This window comes from Chelonia mydas, chromosome 2, assembly GCF_015237465.2.
Source record: "Chelonia mydas isolate rCheMyd1 chromosome 2, rCheMyd1.pri.v2, whole genome shotgun sequence".
NCBI lineage: Eukaryota > Metazoa > Chordata > Testudines > Cheloniidae > Chelonia > Chelonia mydas.
Window position 1 is genome coordinate 137,994,253 of NC_057850.1, and position 17,588 is coordinate 138,011,840.

Here is a 17,588-nt window from a genome sequence, read left to right on the forward strand (position 1 = left end):
ATGTATTTCATGTCATAGCAGTCTCAGATTATGACCCAGCACATGTTTGAACATAAGACTTTCACAGCAGATTTGACAAAATGCAAAGAAGGTACCAATGTGAGATTTCTAAGGATAGACACAGCACTCGACCCAAGGCTTAAGAATCTGAAGTGCCTTCCAAAATCTGAGAAGGACGAGGTGTGAAGAATGCTTTCAGATGTCTTAGAAGAGCAACACTCCAATGTGGAAACTACAGAACCTGAACCACCAAAAAAGAAATCAAAAAAGAAACCAGAATCAACCTTCTGCTGGTGGCATCTGACTCACATGATGAAAATGAACATGCATTGGTCCGCTCTGCTTTGGATCATTATCGAGCAGAACCCATCATCAGCATGGACACATGTCTTCTGGAATGGTGACTGAAGCATGAAGGGACATATGAATCTTTAGCACATCTGGCAAGTAAATATCTTGTGATGCCGGCTACAACAGTGGCATGCGAATGCCTGTTCTCACTTTCAGGTGACATTGTAAACAAGATGTGGGCAGCATTATCTCCTACAAATTGTAACCAAAATTGTTGTCTGAGCGATTGGCTGAAGTAGAACTGAGTGGACTTGTAGGTTCTAAAGTTTTACATTGTTTTATTTTTGAATGCAGTTATATTTTTGTACATATTTCTACATTTATAAGTTCAACTTTCATTATAATGAGATTGCACTATAGTACTTGTATTAGGTTGTAATAAAAAATAAATATACAATTGTACACTTTGTATTCTGTGTTCTAATTGAAATCAATATATTTGAAAATGTAGAAAACATCCAAAAATATTTAAATAAATTGTATTTTATTATTGTTTAACAGTGCGATTAATTTTTTTAATCGTGATTAATTTTTTGTAATCGCTTGACAGCCCTACTTTTTTGTTTTGTTTTTTGTTTACTTGAAATCAATTTGGCATACATTTAAACTAAACTGAACAAAGACACTTTGAAATCAAAATAAGAGTGTCCAGTTAACTTAAATTGGTGTAACTTTCCACATGTGGACATGTGTGACAGAATCTAGCCCTACGTAGGTAGGCTTTTTTTTTTTTTTAGATTAAAATAGGTGGGCAACTCTGCAAGATAGAAAGGGATAGTGCAGAGGCACCCAAAAAATGCATTCCAAATCTTTTATTTTTAAATAAAATATTTATTTTATATTTAAATCTAAATAATAAATTTAAATTAGGGCTGTCAAATGATTAAAAAAAATAATCATGATTAATTACAAGATTTAAAAAGTCTTGATTAGTCACAATTTTAATTGCACTGTTAAGAATAGAATATCATATATTTAAATATTTTTGGTGTTGTCTACATTTTCAAACACACTGATTTCAATTACAACACAGAATACCAAGTGTACAGTGCTCACTTTATATTATTTTTATTACAAATATTTGCTGTAAAAAAGAAACAAAAGAATTTTAGTATTTTTCAATTCACCTCATAGAAATACTGTAGTGCAGTCCCTGGCCCCTATAGGCACCCCTCCCCCAGTGCCCCGCTCCCATAGGATCCCCAGCAGTCCATCGCCTCTGGGCCCCACTGGCTCCCCAACCCCCCATCACCTCCGGCCTCATTACCTCCCTGCCCCCGCGCTTAATTTGTATTGAGAGAGGTGCTGGGGCTCAGCCCCCACACAAATTCAGCTCTGAAGGCAATGCCGCCATCAGCAGCAGCACAGAAGTAAGGGTGGCATGGTATATAGTGTATTGCCACCCTTACTTCTGTGCTGCTGCTGTGACTCACGGTGCCTGGCACTCAGCCTGCAGCTCAAGGTAGGCTCTCACATGGGGGCTGCGTCTTGCTGAAGCCCATGGCCATTCTGCAGCCCTCTGATCACTCCTGGATCACCAGAAGAGCCATTTCAGATTTTGGTTTGGTGTGAGAGAACATGTCTGTGTGTTGGGGACGTGATATCTCTTTAAGCAGAGCACTCAGAAGCCTGGGTGCTTTTTCAGCCAGCAGCAACTGCTATCGGCAGCACTCACTCCTGAGTGAGCAGCAGCAGCTGGCCGGCTCCCCCTGCTCCCTGACCGCAGCTCAGTGGCAACAGGCTATACAGGCAGGGAGAGGGTGACACCTTGACATCAGGCTGGGGAGTGGGGCAGTTTGGCCTGGGGCGGCTCCATGGGGGTGGGGAGCCACCGAGTCCTGTCTCCAGAGGTGTGGGATTTACGCTTGTTAAAAAAACCAAAAACATTAATTTGTTTTGAGTGAATTGCATGCATTAAGTGAGATTAATTGACAGCCCTAATTTAAATCCATGACAGACAATTTTTCAATAAAGATTGGAAGTTTTTCTAAAAGCTATGCTCAAGGAATTATTTTGAGGAAGTTCTGTGGCCGGTGCTATACAGCAGGTCAGACTAGATGATCACAGCAGTCCTTTCTGGCCTTAAAATCTATGAATAAATGTAATAAGACCATGCCTTAGGTCTCTAACTTTTTTAATTTAAACAAAATCTTCTCACTTCTTTTTAGAGAGCACAGATATAATCAGTTTCTCTTACTGCCATTCATAATAGAAGTTCAGTAGCTGTGTTTCTTCAAGCCACTGTTTATTCTCACCCCAACTTTGTTCTTCATCTCTAAGATGCCAGTTCAGGAAAGTGGCTGAAATGAAAGAGAAATAAACACACACACACACAAATCATTTGATTGAAGAGACAGATTCCAAAATAGTGCTTTTTCCCTAGAAAATATGAAGGTGAATCAGGAAATGGATGGTCTTTTCAAGTCACATGAATCAGTACCCCAGGATTCATCATTTTCACCAGATTTCTTTTAACAGTTACATAAAAATGTATTAACTATCCTAGCTATCATAGATGTTTTAAAATGAAAAATAAGAGGTAATTATTAAAGTGAATTTCAAGAATATATTAATATCCATTTCATGTAGTTGTGTTGAAAATGCCAGCTTAATGGTATGTGTCAGGATTCACAAAGATGTAATACAAAATTATTTATGAAGAACCTTATTTATGAAGAACCCACCATGTGCGGTAGAGCTGGTTTAAAAAAAAAATGCAGACAATTTATCATTTTGGTCAAACTTTCAGATTTTTCAGAAAACAATTACCATCCTATAAATTGCTTGAAAAACAGCAAAAACATTTAGTCAAATATTTTTGTCAAATTTTTGAAAATGTTCAACCAGCAATATTGTGCAGCAATCTGACCTTTCACCTATGGTAGAGCAGCTCAATAGTATGAGAGGCAGCAAGGCCTAGTGCAGGGGTGGGAAAACTATAGCCCACAGGCCAGATCCGGTCCGCAAGCTTCCGCTGGGGAGCAGGGTATGGAGCTTGCCCCACTCTGGTGCTCCAGCCGGGGTGCAGAGTCGGGGACTGCACCACCTGGCTCGGCCCTGCTCTGGTACTCTAGCTGGGGTGCTGGGTTGAGGGCCACACCATGTGGCTCCCAGAAGCAGCCACATGGCCCCGCTCCGAGGGTTGGGGGCCGCTCCATGCATAGGAGCCGGAGAAGGGACATGCCACTGCTTCTGGGAGCCTCTTGAGGTAAGCACTGTTCGGAATCTGCACCCCTGAGCCTCTCCCCACGCCCAACCCCCTGCCCCAGCTGTGATCCCCCTCCTTCTCTCCAAACCCCTTGATCCCAGCCCAGAGCACTCTCCTGCACCCCAAACCTCTCATCTCCATCCCCACCACAGAGCCCATACCCCCATCTGGAACCTGCACCCCTTCCCGCACCCCTGCCCGAGCCCTGATCCCCCTCTCATCCTCTGAACCACTCGGTCCTAGCCCAGAGCACCTTCCTACACACCAAACTCCTCATCCCCAGCCTCACTCCAGAGCCTGCATCTCCAAACAGACCCCTCACCCCAACCCCAAATTTGTGAGCATTCATGGCCCGCCATACAATTTCTATTCCCCGATGTGGCCCTCAGGCCAAAAAGTTTGCCCACCCCTGAACTAGTGGCTGTTTTTAAATCACCCTGAATACTGTGATGCTTCTTGGGGGCATCCAGGGCTATAAGGCACCTTACTACTGTGACGGGTTGGATCAGAGAAATCCCCTTGTGGCTGCCATCTAATGTGCCAAGACTACTTCTGCCCCTGCTTTCCCTGTCAGCTTGGGACTCCAGCACCTTGTCTTGCTGAGCCAGACAGGCCAGTCAGCTCCAACACAGACCCAGGGTCTGAACCATGTGCCCCAAAGCTGCAGACTTAACTGAAAGCAACTTAAGAAATGTTCCTGTCTTTGACACGCAGATGCCCAACTCCCAATGGTAACCAAACCCCAAATAAATCCATTTTACCCTGTATAAAGCTTATACAGGGTAAACTCATAAATTGTTCACCCTCTATAACACTGATAGAGAGATATGCGCAGCTGTTTGCCCCTCCAGCTATTAATACATATTCTAGGTTAATTAATAAGTAAAAAGTGATTTTATTAAATACAGAAAGTAGGATTTAAGTGGTTCCAAGTAGTAACAGACAGAACAAACTGAATTACCAAGCAAAATAAAATAGAACATGCAAGTCTATGTCTAAGAAAACTCAATACAGATAAAACCTCATCCCTAGAGGAATTCCAGTAAGCTTCCTTTTACAGACTAGTCTCCTTCTAGTCTGGATCCAGCAATCACTCACACCCCCTGCAGTTACTGTCCTTTGTTCCAGTTTCTTTCCGGTATCCTTGGGGGTAGAGAGGCTCTCTCTTTAGCCAGCTGAAGACAAAATGGAGGGGTCTCTCACAGGCTTAAATAGACATTCTCTTCGGGATGGAGACCCCCTCCTCTCTCCTATGCAAAGTCCAGCTACAAGATGGAGCTTTGGAGACACATGGGCAAGTCACATGTCCATGCATGACTCAGAACTTACAGGTAGCAGCCATGGCTCACATGCTAGCTTGAACGTCCTCATGTAGACTTCTTATGTGGATTGGAGCCTCACAAGATCCATTGTCCCTTAAGTGCTTCTTGATTGGGCATTTAATTCGCACATTCCTTTCTCAAGCAACGGACCAAATGCTTTACAAAGGCCTTAAAAATCAAGCCAGTACACAGCCAATATTCATAACTTCGAATACAAATAGCATTAATAGATTCAGTAGATCATAACCTTTACATATAGATGTTACATGGCATATGTAGCCTAAAACATATTCCAGTTATGTCATATATATATATATTGTGACAAAGTTCCTCCTCTATCTTGGTGGGTCTTGTGCTTATTGGAGGATTTGCTCGCCTCGGAGATTGACGGCAGCCCGCAGTTTGGCTGTTTTCGTGAACCCACAGTCCAGGTCAACTCCTCCAGTATCAAGTAGGGAGTTGTGGGGGGGATGGAGGGATGGGGGAACCCGGGCCTGCCCTCTACTCCGGGTTCCTGCCCAGGGCCCTGTGGCTACAGTGGCTCCTGTTACAGCTGCGTGACAGCTACAACTCCCTGGGCTACTTCCCCATGGCCTCCTCCCAACACCTTCACCTTCTTTATTCTCACCACAAGATCTTCCTCCTGATGACTGATAATGCTTGTACTTCTCAGTCTTCCAGTAGTATGCCTTCTCACTCTCAGCTTTTTGCGCTTCTTGCTCCCAGCTCCTCGCATGCACACCACAAACTGAAGTGAGCTCCTTTTTAAACCCAGGTGCCCTGATTAGCCTGCCTGTTTTAATTGATTCTGGCAGCTTCTGGATTGGCTGCGGGTGTTCTAATCAGCCTGTCTGTCTTAATTTTTTCCAGAAAGTTCCTGATTGTTTTGGAACCTTCCCTGTTACCTTACCCAGGGAAAAGGGACCTACTTAGTCTGCTCTCCTGCTGCCCTTTGGCCTGGGATTTCCTTGCTTTTTGCCCCTGCTTTCGGCTTCCCCCCCGACCGGGCCAGACGCTCTGCCCCCTTTCTTTTCTTTTTGTTGTTTTTTTTTTCTTCTCTGCTGTTGCTAGAGTGCTGGCCGGCTGCCGGCTGGCTGTTAGCCCCCCACCCTGCCCGCCCTCGGACGCTGCTGCCGCTCCAGCTGAAACACCCCCACTGAGAGAGGAGGGGCCTGCCGGCCTGCTCCCCAGAGGGCGGGAGTGGAAGGACCCAGCCCCCAGACCCAGTTGCTTGCCGTTTGTTTGTGGACCCATATTTGGCTGAGAGGACTTTTATCATCTGCTCCGGCATCCCTGGAATGTTGTAGCTGCAAAAAAGAAAGCCCGGAACAGAGGAGGAAAAAGCCGTCTACCGGAGGAACACCGCCCGGGGAATCTACAAATCGCCATGGAGGGGGCCTAAGACTGAGTAACTTTCGAAGTGTGCTCTCGAGTGGGGGGAGGCCTTGACTGTGTCTTAACTGTGTTTGTAGGGACACAGGGGGTGTGGCACGGAGCTGCCCCCTGATCCATCTGTGTCCTCCCAACCCCCACACTACTATCTTCACCCCCTGCACTCCACCAACTTTGCTGGCTGTCTAACATCTGCCTCTGGACTCAGCTGCTCGCCCTGATTCCACCGCGTGGGCCAGAAGCACCAACCAACCAAAGAGGACTCTCTGGACAAGCATACGGTGGTTCATGTACCCCCCCGCCGCCCTGAACTGTCCACCCCACAGCTTGTCCCTTTCTACCTGACCCCAACTCCTGTTAACCTCCTGCCACCGCCCCCGCTGGGGCATTGGCAATGGAGGGCACTGGGGTGACCTCCACCGCTGCCATGCCCATCGCCTACCCAGACTCTAGGGAAGCCCCCCCAGCCGGCGGGAAAGGCCAGGGCAAGAAGAAGGGGAAGGGCCTCGCTAAAACCACCAGGCTCTCCATGGCAGGGGCCACCCCCACTGCTGCGGCCCCACCACTGACCACGGCGTCCTTCCCCGCTGCCTCCTCCACCAGCTCTGCGGGTGTCCCTCCCTCAGCCCTCAGGATGTACGCCTGGGCGGCGGCAGCCCCCCCGCCAGCCACCTCATCATCTCTCCCGCCCACCTCCTCCGCCACCATCAATAGTGGCCGGGGCCCCTTTCCCACCATGACAAGGAAGCACGGTGTCCGATACCTCCTGGTGCCCGCCTCGCCCCACGTGGAGACCTACGTGCAGGCGTTGGTGAGGGTGGTGGGGCCCTCGGCCATTGTGGCGACCTCCAAAATGGACGGGAAGGTCGTCTTCTTCTTAGCATTGGACGCTGCCGCCCAGAAAGCGGTGGAGAGGGGCCTGGCGGTGGGGGGGTGTTTGTCCCCCTAGAGCCGCTGGAGGACCTGGGCATCCACCTGGTCCTGACTTCTGTCCCTTGTTTTGTCCCCAATGCTGCCCTGCTACCTGCCCTTTCCACCCTGGGGAAACCTGTTTCTGTCATCAGCCCTCTCCCGTGGGGCTGCAAGGACCCCACCCTCCGTCACATCTTTTCCTTCTGCCGGCAAGTGCAACTTTTACTGCCGTCGGTGGCGTGTGACGGAGTGGCGCTCGAAGGGTCCTTCCTAGTCCCCCACCAGGGGGCCCGTTACCGGGTGTACTTTTCCACGGGGGAGGCCCGGTGCTACCTCTGCCGGGCGTCGGGGCATGTCCAGAGGGACTGCCCCTTAGCCCTGCAAGGAGGGGCACCTGGGATCCCCGAGACCCGGCAGGATATCGGCCCCATCATTGCCGATGCCCCTAGCTGCCCAGTACCCGAACCCGCCCCCCCTCTTCTTCGGACCACCGCTATTCCCGCTCAGGCGAAAGGGGCACCTCCCCTACAACGCCGAGACGAGCGGGAGAGCCCCACCTTCGCTGCTGACAATCTAGCGGGGCCTATGGAGGAGGGTGTGGTGGAGATACCATCAGGCATGAGAGAGAGCCTGCCCCAGGGAGAATCCTCCCTCCCCTATGCTGCCCCACCGTTCCACACCAAGTCCCTGAGCCATCGCCTTTACCCCCTGACATGACCCCTGCTAACCAGCCCCCAGATGATGCCATGGAGGGCTGGGCCCTAGTCCAGGGGAAGCGAGGCAAGCGGAAGGCTCAAGCTCTGCCTCATCTACCCAAGGCCGAGGCCCCCCGGAAGACCAGGAAGGGGGGCACCGATGCCGAACCTTCCGCTTTGCCCATGAGTGCGTCCCATCCACCGGTGCCAGCCGGGAAAGACGTGGCAGCACCGGAGGGTAGTGTCTCCCCTCCACGGGAGACCCTCCCCTCCGAGACCGTCGAGGAAGCCCCTTCTGTTCTGACGCTACCCGAAGCCCCCCGTGACCCCGGTCACCCAGGGAGAGGACGACCTTTTGCCAGCAAATCTCGATCTGGGCGACCTCACTCCACCCCTGTTTTCCCCATGCTACCTCCACTTAACTGCTGCTTCCGCTCCCACCTCCGAGGAGCCCCTGGACTCCTCCACCAACCCAGCCGCTGATGGCACTCCGCTGATGACCACCGAGCCTGCTCAGGTGACAGCCGGCGCCACGTGGCCGGGACACGAGTCGCCAGGGGCACCCCGCGTTGGTGCAGAGCAATCAACTTCCTTCTCAGGCAGGGGCCCTACACAAGATAATCCACCTCCTGATGCTGTGGCTGCTAAATCCACCACAGAGCTCGCGCCCAGTGTCACTGAGAGCTCCCTCCCCACCCCCTTAACCTTGAGCCTGATCGGGAGGCGCCACCATCCAGCTGCTTGCCTTCCAAAACCCAGAACCTCGCCTCTGCCCCTGCCCCTACCCCTATCCAATTTACCTCCTGCAATGTCATTGCCACCCCTGGGGCTGTCTCCTTCCCTTTCCCAACTGATGACCCCCAGGGAGCGGCCTTTGTGTTCTCCTGCCCTGACCCATTAGGAGCTGCTATTTTCCCTCCACCGCCCCCTACTGCCCCAGAGCTTGAGGCGGGCCTAGAAGCTCCAGCCCATCAGGCACCCCATCGGGGGTCCGCACCCTGCTTGTCCGTTTTAGTAGACCACAGGGCTGCACCAAGGGCCCCGCTGGGGAACAACCGGGAAACCGTAACCCCCACCCCCCACCCCATGAGCTGCAAGGAGAGCTGCGGAAGTTTTTAGAGGATGTCCGTGGCTCCTGCAACAAGGTACAACTTGCTCTCCAGCGATGGGGGGACTTTTCTCAAATCCTCGGGGCCACAAGGGCCCTCATGGGGGAAGGTAAAGGGACGGGGAAGCAGGATGCCGCAGCCTACTGGTAGGTCTGCGTCTTCCGTGGACAATTACACACCTACAGGATGGGTCACGGACTGCTGCGCGGCCCACTGGGAGATGCGAGCGTCCCTGCCAGTGAGGACCCCCCCGACCCTCCCCGTGACACCTCTCACCATCGCAACATTGAACACCCGGGGTTGTAGGATGGCTCTCCGCAGGTCCCAGGTGCTCTCCTTCCTTCGGGAGGGAGGGTACTCTGTGGTTTTCCTGCAGCAGACCCACACGGACCTGACCGCCGAAGACAGTTGACGACTGGAGTGGGGGGACAGGGTCTATTTTAGCCATGCCACGGTCCGACAGGCAGGAGTGGCAACCCTGTTCTCCCCCGACCTACAGCCCGAGGTCCTAGGGGTCGCCGAGGCCGTGCCGGGTCACCTGCTGCATCTCCGGTCCGTATGGAGGGGCTCGTGGTTAACCTCGTTAACGTCTATGCCCCGACATCAGGCCCGGAGCGGCTGCAATTCTACCAGCGGGCGTCTGCCTTCCTCGGCATCTTAGATTCTCACGAGTGCCTGGTCCTGGGAGGGGACTTTAATACCACCCTCGAGGAACAGGACCGCTCGGGGACCGAGCAGAGCCCGGCCGCCGCGGACACCCTCCGGGAGATAGTCGAACATCACTCCCTAGTGGACATCTGGTGCGACCACCACCCGGATGACACTTCCACGTTCACCTTTGTCCGGGTAGAAGCCCGTCGGTCGAGCCACTCCCGGTTGGACCGCATTTATGTATCACGCTTCCATCTCTCAAGAGCCCACTCTTCCAGCATTCGGCTGGCCCCATTTTCTGACCATAATCTAGCCACCGTGACAGCCTCCCTCTGTGTGGAGAGGCTGGGGCCGGCCTACTGGCATTTTAACAACAGCCTGTTGAGGATGAGGGCTTTGTGACGTCCTTCCGGGAATTCTGGCTGGCCTGGCAAGGGCAGCAGCGTGCCTTTCCCTGGGGAAGGTGCATGCCAGAATTTTCTGCCGCGACTACGCCCAGGGTACCAGCTGACGGAGAAATGCGGTGATAGAGCAGTTGGAACGGGAGATCTTAGAGCTGGAGAGGCGTCTGGCCACCAGCCCCAAGGACCCGCTCCTCTGTGGAGCGTGCCGGGAGAAGCGGGAGGAGCTCCGAGCCTTCGAGGACCATCGGACCCGGGGCGCCTTTGTTTGATCCCGCATCCGCCTTCTTCGGGAGATGGATCGTGGCTCCCGCTTCTTCTATGCCCTGGAGAAAATGAGGGGGGCCAAGAAACACATCACCTGCCTCCTGACAGAAGACGGCACCCCCCTCACGGAACTGGTGGAGATGTGCGGGAGGGCCCGAGCCTTCTACGCAAGTCTTTTCTCCCCGGATCCGACTGACCCTGGCGCTTGCAGAGTGCTCTGGGAGGAGCTCCCTACGGTCAGCGTGAGCGACCGAGACCGGCTAGAGTTGCCTCTCACTCTGGCCGAGCTCTTGGAAGCCCTCTGTCGTATGCCCACTAATAAGTCTCCAGGCATGGACGGGCTGACCATGGAGTTCTACCACGTGTTTTGGGACATCCTCGGCCCAGACCTAGTCACCTTCTGGGCTGAGTCTCTGCAGAGCGGGGTCCTCCCTCTTTCGTGCAGGCGAGCTGTGCTCACCTTACTGCCAAAGAAGGGGGACCTCCGCAATTTATGAAATTGGCGTCCTGTCTCGCTTCTCAGCACGGACTACAAAATAGTAGCGAAAGCAATCTCGCTTCGGCTAGGGTCTGTGCTGGCGGACATGATCCACCCAGACCAGACCTACACCGTCCCGGACCGAAGTATCTTTGATAATCTATTTCTGGTTCGGGATCTTTTGGAACTCGTGCGTAGAGACGGTCTGCCGTTCACCCTCCTGTCCCTAGATCAGGAGAAGGCTTTCGATAGGGTGGACCACGGGTACCTCTTGAGCACTCTGTGGGCGTTTGGCTTTGGACCCCAGTTTGTGGGTTTTCTCTGGGTGCTGTACGCTTCTGCAGAGTGTCTGGTTAAGCTCAACTGGACCCTGACCGAACCGGTCAACTTCAGGCAAGGAGTACGGCAGGCATGCCCCCTCTTGGGCCAGCTGTACGCTCTGGCGATCGAGCCCTTCCTCTGTCTCCTCCGCAGGAAGTTGACAGGGTTGGTGCTGTGGGAGCCAGAGCTGCGGCTGGTCCTGTCGGCGTACGGTGATGACGTGCTCCTCGTGGTCCAGGACCTGGGTGACTTGGCGCGGGTGGAGGCTTGCCAGGCCATCTATTCGGCAGCCTCCTCTGCCCAGGTCAACTGGGTCAAGAGCTCTGGCTTGGCGGTAGGAGACTGGCGGCAGGCGAGCTCCCTCCCACCCGCGCTTCAGACCGTCTGGTGGAGCGCGGGTCTGCTGCTCTACCTCAGCGTTTACCTTTCTGCCACGCATCCCTCTCCGCCGGAGAACTGGGAAAATTTAGAGGGCGGGGTGATAGAGCGGCTCCGGAAATGGACGGGACTACTCCGATGTCTCTCCCTCTGAGGGAGAGCGCTGGTGCTTAATCAACTAGTCCTGTCCATGCTCTGGTACCGGCTGAAAACCCTGGTCCTGGCCCCGGGTTTCCTGACCAACCTCCAGACATCAATTCTGGGGTTCTTTTGGTCAGGAATGCACTGGGCCCCTATAGGGGTTCTTCATCTACCCCTGAAGGAAGGAGGACAGGGCCTGAAGTGTCTGCATACTCAGGTCCGCGTCTTCCGCCTCCAGGCCTCACAGAGGCTCCTTTATGGTGCAGGCAGTTCGGCGTGGAGCATACTGGCGCACGCCATCCTGCGCCGCATCCGAGGGCTCCGATATGACCGGCAGCTCTTTTATGTCTGTCCGGGAGGTCTTCCGCGAGACCTCTCCGGCCTGCCAGTCTTCTACCAGGACCTCCTCCGGACTTGGAAACTGTTTTTAACAACCAGGTCCGTGGCGGCCACCAAGGGGGCAGATGTCCTCGCGGAGCCCCTGCTACACAACCCCCAGCTCCGTGTGCAGGTGGTGGAGTCCCGCTCGGTGCACCAGAGCTTGATCCTGGCAGAAGTCACGAGAGTCGGAGACCTCCTGGAATACAACCGGGGAGACTGGCTGGATCCCCTGACGCTTGCTCGATGCATGAGACTCTCCAGATCTTGTACCCCCCAGCGCGTACTTCAGGAGGTGAAGGCTGCTTTGCCGCCCGCTGCTAGAGCTTACCTCGATCGGATCCTGCTCGAGGGCACGCCCCGCCCACCCTCTACCCCAGGCCCGCCGGACCTTTTAATTGGACCCCTGCCCCATAGACCCAGTCGACCCCCCCTCACCCCTTTACAGCGAGCTTCCAAACCGTGAACTTCCAAACCGTGAACTGCTTCCAAACCGTGCCAAGGAAACATCTATACACACTCGTGCTCCACACCCTTCACGCCCTCACCTTAGTGTCCTGCCCCGACACTAAGCCAAGGAAAGTGTGGGCCCCTTACTGAATGAGGGAGGCAACCTAGTGACAGAGGATGTGGAAAAAGCTAATGTACTCAATGCTTTTTTTGCCTCTGTTTTCACTAACAAGGTCAGCTCCCAGACTGCTGCGCTGGGCATCACAAAATGGGGAAGAGATGGCCAGCCCTCTGTGGAGATAGAGGTGGTTAGGGACTATTTAGAAAAGCTGGACGTGCACAAGTCCATGGGGCCGGACGAGTTGCATCCGAGAGTGCTGAAGGAATTGGCGGCTGTGATTGCAGAGCCCTTGGCCATTATCTTTGAAAACTCGTGGCGAACGGGGGAAGTCCCGGATGACTGGAAAAAGGCTAATGTAGTGCCAATCTTTAAAAAAGGGAAGAAGGAGGATCCTGGGAACTACAGGCCAGTCAGCCTCACCTCAGTCCCTGGAAAAATCATGGAGCAGGTCCTCAAAGAATCAATCCTGAAGCACTTACATGAGAGGAAAGTGATCAGGAACAGTCAGCATGGATTCACCAACGGCAAGTCATGCCTGACTAACCTAATCGCCTTTTATGATGAGATTACTGGTTCTGTGGATGAAGGGAAAGCAGTGGATGTATTGTTTCTTGACTTTAGCAAAGCTTTTGACATGGTCTCCCACAGTATTCTTGTCAGCAAGTTAAGGAAGTATGGGCTGGATGAATGCACTATAAGGTGGGTAGAAAGCTGGCTAGATTGTCGGGCTCAACGGGTAGTGATCAATGGCTCCATGTCTAGTTGGCAGCCGGTGTCAAGTGGAGTGCCCCAGGGGTCGGTCCTGGGGCCGGTTTTGTTCAATATCTTCATAAATGATCTGGAGGATGGTGTGGATTGCACTCTCAGCAAATTTGCGGATGATACTAAACTGGGAGGAGTGGTAGATACGCTGGAGGGGAGGGATAGGATACAGAAGGACCTAGACAAATTGGAGGATTGGGCCAAAAGAAATCTGATGAGGTTCAATAAGGATAAGGGCAGGGTCCTACACTTAGGATGGAAGAATCCAATGCACCGCTACAGACTAGGGACCGAATGGCTAGGCAGCAGTTCTGCGGAAAAGGACCTAGGGGTGACAGTGGACGAGAAGCTGGATATGAGTCAGCAGTGTGCCCTTATTGCCAAGAAGGCCAATGGCATTTTGGGATGTATAAGTAGGGGCATAGCGAGCAGATCGAGGGACGTGATCGTTCCCCTCTATTCGACACTGGTGAGGCCTCATCTGGAGTACTGTGTCCAGTTTTGGGCCCCACACTACAAGAAGGATGTGGATAAATTGGAGAGAGTCCAGCGAAGGGCAACAAAAATGATTAGGGGTCTAGAGCACATGACTTATGAGGAGAGGCTGAGGGAGCTGGGATTGTTTAGTCTGCAGAAGAGAAGAATGAGGGGGGATTTGATAGCTGCTTTCAACTACCTGAAAGGGGGTTCCAAAGAGGATGGCTCTAGACTGTTCTCAATGGTAGCAGATGACAGAACGAGGAGTAATGGTCTCAAGTTGCAATGGGGGAGGTTTAGATTGGATATTAGGAAAAACTTTTTCACTAAGAGGGTGGTGAAACACTGGAATGCGTTACCTAGGGAGGTGGTAGAATCTCCTTCCTTAAAGGTTTTTAAGGTCAGGCTTGACAAAGCCCTGGCTGGGATGATTTAACTGGGAATTGGTCCTGCTTCGAGCAGGGGGTTGGACTAGATGACCTTCTGGGGTCCCTTCCAACCCTGATATTCTATGATTCTATGACACAAAGTGGCGAGACCTTCTGCCACCTTTGGAGGGTGAGCAGCCCCGGTGGGCCAGCCTATATTCCATCTTGGTTCTGAGGCCCGTCAGGGACATTAGTTGGCGGCTCCTTCACGGAGCTGTGAGCACGGGCACATACTTGGCGCGGTTCAACCCCATCTCAGATACTTGTCCCTTTTGTGGTGTGAGGGAAACCCTGGCGCACGTATATTTGGAGTGCGCCAGGCTGCATCCCCCTGTTCCGGCTCCTCACAAATCTTTTATTATGTTTTTGGTTGCATTTTTCCCCCTCGCCTTTTTATATATGCACTCCCGATCCATGGCCTCAGAAAGTCGTGGGATCTCCTAGTTAACCTCCTCCTGGCCCTGGCTAAAAAGGCCATCTATAAAACCAGAGAGAGGAGGTTGGCCGATGGAGTTTCCTGTGACTGTGGGGCTGTTTTCCGATCCTCGGTTCGTTCACGTGTCGGGGCGGAGTTCCTCTGGGTGGCGTCCACCGACTCCCTTGATGCTTTTGAGGAGCGGTGGGCGCTGTCCGAGGCCCTCTGCTCGGTTTCCCCGTCCGGCTCCCGTTGTTTTGACCCTTTGATTAGGGGAGAGAGTAAGGGACCCCAGCCCCAGCCATTGCTGCTGCGGACACCACCACCTTAGAGGGGTCCTTTCACACGTGGGTGCACGTGCCCCCCTCCCCCCCCGCCCCAGGTTGTCCACCCCACAGCCTGCCCCTTTTGTTGGGTGTTTTCAGAGGAGGGAATTGTTGGTGACAGACCTTGAGAGTCGATGAAGCCCCCTCGCTCTGGACCACCAGGTAACTCGGAAGGGTGGAAGACCACGAGAGTCGAGGAAGTCACCCGCTCTGGGCCCAGGCAAGCTTGAACACTTCCCTCCCCTGAAGCTAATGAGAAAACAATTGTGATTGGTTGCTGTGTTACACATTGCATATGCTGTTGTTTTGTTTTGTAAGTGTGTTATGCAAATAAAAAAATCTCTTCTGCTTTAAAAAAAAATCACTCTCCTGTAGCCAGTGACCCTGTCACAAAATATATATATTGTATATATATATTCATAAGCATATTTCCATAAAACCTTATGGGGGGCACCATCACAACTACCAGCTGAATTAGTGTGAGGAAGCCTTGTCTGTGCTTGCTGTGGGTTAGCTCCCCAACTCCACTGGCCACAAGCAACACAAACACTCCCCTCTAGGCCTCTCTGGCCCTGTTGTCACTCTGCAGGTTAGGGATAGGCACACTCTAACCCTTGAGTCCTTCAAGCATCTCCCTAGAGTGTCCAACCCCTGGTCCACTGGACATGTGAGGTATCCACCGATCTACTGCTACCAAAGAAACATTACACCCCATCTTACCAGTTTCACCTCAGATCACTGCTTCACTTAATTCACAGCACTTTGTTTCATTTACAGTGAAATCAAGTATAACTTTACTTAACAAGCATAGAGATTCAAGTTGTAGCAAACAGAAGTATTGGAACCAAATGGTTACATAAAAAATAAAATCATAATATGCACTCTAGACTCTTGATCAGTACAGGCCGCAGGCCTAATTGGATGCATCTGTACAGAGCTCAAATATCTTAGAACGGTTCTAGCCCATCCAAATTTTTATTTCTGACAGATTTCTTTTCAAAGAGACAAGTTGGGAAAGGTAATATCTTTTACTGGACCAACTTCTGTTGGTGAGAGAGACAAGCTTTCGAGCTGCACAGAGCTCTTCTTCTCACTTTAGCACTTCTTCTTTTCACTTTATCAAAGCCTTCCTGAGAGACTGCAGTCCAGACCATTTTGTCAGGCTGCGTCTTTCTGCAGAGGTCTGTAACTGGAGATACCATGTTGCTGAAGCCTTCCACAAAGCTGCTGTAGTAATTTGCCAAGCCTAAATAAGACTAAATTTGTTTTTTGGCTTGGGGTACAATTAACAATGGATTCCACTTTTAAGGAATCAGGGAAAATCTGGTCCCCTCCTACTCAATGGCCTAGATCAGGGACTTTGGCCTCCCATATCTTATACTTTGACACTTTTACAGTGAGACCTGCATATTTGAGTTTCTTCAGCATAATTCCCAAGTGATTTTTGTGATCTGACCAGGAATTACTAAAGATAGCATCTATGTGGGGACTGGCAATATCCTGTGACCCAGCAAAGATCTGGTTAATGAGCCTCTGAAATGTGCCTCCTGCATTGCTTTACCCAAATAGCAACATTTTGAACTCAAAAAGTCCTGAACCAGTAATAAAGACAGACTTTTTCTGTGCTTCATTGTTGAGGGAGATTTACCAATACTCCTTAGTAAAATCCAGGGTGCTCAGGAACTTTACTTTGTTTTTTTAATATCTTTGGTTTTGCATATCATAAATTTTGGGCATAGGGTATATATCCGGAACCATGACTGAATTAAGATTTATGCAATCAACACAAAGCCTTATTGTCCCATCCCTTTGGGCGCCATAACTGGAGAAGCCCAGGGACTATTTGATTCTTCAACTATTCCCATGTCCCTCATACTTGCCTCGGGATACCTGGTGTCAAAATCCAACTCCACTAATATAAATCTTTTTCCTCTCTGAGTTAGCCTGGGTAAGGGCTCTATGATATCCATGGCAACCCTGAAAAATGCTTGCGGAGCCTTGCTGAGACCTACAGGCCTTTTCCGCTTTTGACATAAGTAGCAAGTCTTGCAGTATTCCTTTACTTTATTTTGAATATGGGGCCAACAGAAGATTTTCTTAAGCCTCTCATGTGTCCTCTCCGTTCCCAAGTGACCAGCAAAAGGGCAGTTATCTCTGCAACAGCTTTGTGGGTATGATCAATTTTTTGTAGCGCTCTATTTTTCCCAACCAGGGCTTCCCTGTAAATCCTTTTAATAAAAAACATCCCCCTGTTCTCTCTATTAGGGGCATTACTGAGGGTGGCCTCCCTTATGCTCTCCAGTGACTTGTCTGCACTTCATTCCATAGCAAATTCCATTTGGCTTTTGCTTGCACTGTGAGCTGTTTCAGGCAACGTGGGGATGGGCAATGCCTCATCCCCCCTCCCTTGGAGATATATTGCTACTTTCTCCTGATAAGGGTACAGTTGATTCCTCTCCCCACTTAGCTGCCTCTCCCTCCTCAGGGTTTACCTATGGGAACTTAGGGACATATTCCCTCTTGCCATTAGTCACAATATTAACAGTTTTGAGGAGTGTTATTATGTCATTTCCCACTAATATACCATCTGGTAAATTCTCTGGAA

At 51.4% G+C, this 17,588-nt stretch overlaps 1 non-coding gene across 1 annotated transcript; it reads right to left on the reverse strand.

Moving 5' to 3' along the window:
* Window positions 1-2,744: 2,744 nt before the first annotated feature.
* Window positions 2,745-2,813, reverse strand: LOC114019001. Its single transcript, XR_003564168.1, has one exon. It is a non-coding gene; the product is annotated as a small nucleolar RNA SNORD123 (small nucleolar RNA).
* Between the last annotated feature and the right edge of the window lie 14,775 nt (window positions 2,814-17,588).